The sequence below is a fragment of the Ursus americanus genome, chromosome 5 (genome assembly GCF_024610735.1).
Source record: "Ursus americanus isolate L20-20 chromosome 5, mUrsAme1.1.p, whole genome shotgun sequence".
NCBI lineage: Eukaryota > Metazoa > Chordata > Mammalia > Carnivora > Ursidae > Ursus > Ursus americanus.
The window spans coordinates 78,437,988-78,439,864 of NC_142131.1; the positions used below are offsets into that span (position 1 = coordinate 78,437,988).

General features: G+C 37.8%; 1 pseudogene; it reads left to right on the plus strand.

Moving 5' to 3' along the window:
• The first annotated feature begins 349 nt into the window (after window positions 1-349).
• LOC123799341 (vomeronasal type-1 receptor 4-like) lies at window positions 350-1,359 on the plus strand (annotated as a pseudogene).
• The last annotated feature ends 518 nt before the right edge of the window (window positions 1,360-1,877 follow it).

Sequence of the window (1,877 nt, forward strand, 5' to 3'; positions counted from 1 at the left end):
TACACATGAACATGAATGCTATCTGTATCAATCTGTAGTATTGTTTTTAATGATAAAAAAAGAACTTCTTCAGATGGTTATATCTTAGAATTACAATTATGTTCTCATAAAAAGGATGCTTTAACTTAACCCATATATTCCTGTGCAGTGACTTCAATAATCCTTGATATTTACCTCTAGAACTAATTCTTACTTTCCTGAATGTTGTTACAGAGCATCTGCACAACCTCCTGCTGAGGATGATCATACCTCATGGACTCTCTGTATGATCCCATTGTTTCCATCAGGTTTACAAATCATTTTGGGTTCCTTTTGAATCTGAGCAAAGTGTATCAAAGTAAAGAGGCCAATGAATGTGATGGCTTTAAGTGATACTATTTTGGGAGTTTTCATTCTCTCTCAAATTGGGATTGCTTTTATTGGAAACTCATTGCTACTGGTGTTACTCATCAACACTATCTCAGTCCCGCTACATACAAAGAAGCCTATAGATTTGATATTTATCCATTTGATTTTCGCAAATGTCATGACAATTGTTTTCAGTGGGATTCCAGAAGTAATGAATGCCTTTGGAGTAAGAAATTTTCTAGATGACATTGGTTGTAAGGCAGTGCTCTACATTCACAGAGTAACTCGGGGTCTTTCTCTCTGCACCACATCGTTCCTGAGTATTGTTCAGGCCATCATTATCACTCCCAGCAACTCTAGGTGGGCATGGCTCAAACCCAAAATCTCCACATACATGTTTCCTGCCTTCTGTTCTTTCTGGATCATCAACATGCTGATCTATATCCATGTCATCATAAGTGCATTTGCCCCCTACAACAGCACAAGACTCAATAAATTATATTCTCTGACATACTGTGTTGGGAAGGATCCTGATTACATTCAGTCAACTGTCTTTCTAGGATCCATGTTCTTACGAGATTTTCTGTGTGTGTTCCTCATGGTCTGGACCAGTGTGTACATTGTAAAGTTCATTTTCATGCATCGCAAGACAGTCCAGTATGTCCACAGGACCAGCCTCAGCCCAAGACCCTCTCCTGAAACCAAGGCCATCCACACAATCCTGGCACTGGTGAGCTGCTTTGTTTTCTTTTACTGGGGTAATTGCTTCCTCACCATTTATGTAAGTTATAAACATAATGTAAAAAGGCTGGAGAACATCAGTATAATTCTCTCCCATGGTTATCCAGCAATCTGTCCTTTGGTCCTGATCAAAAATCATAACACTATTCTTTCTGACCTGTGTCTTTGCAAAGATGAGAAAATCCTCTCAACACACAATTTCCCTTAACGCATGATGCCCTCACACACTTTTCTGATACAAAGGTCTCAATTAGAATTTCCCACCCTTAATTTAAGGATAGTCAAATTGTGAAAGAGTGCTAAGAATTTTCCCTTTGGACGTCTCTCAAACCTTCTAGCTTTGTGAACATAGGAGATAAGTGGCTAGACTAGTGGAATAAAACATGTTTGAGATAGTTTCACGTGGATGGAGAATCATCTTATAATGATTCTCAAAAAGCATTTTGATTTTTATGCATTACACTATTTTTAAGAGATGTTTCCTAATGTGACAGATCTATGGGTTTAGTTATAGTAACTACACTTGCTGGATTATGCTAGACAGATATTCTCTTAGACCAAAAGTCTTGGCATCTGCACTACTTTATACGTTACACCTTGGAGTCAATACATGTGTTCATATGTTGTCAATTATATCTTGTTTAACCATAAACAGTGATATTTGTAAATATAACTATGTTTCCCTCATCTTATGAATAACGCCCCAAACCCCAGAGAACCATCCTCATACACTTTATGAAGTCCCACTTTACTTCCTATATGCACACCTTTCAACCTATTTGCATCAC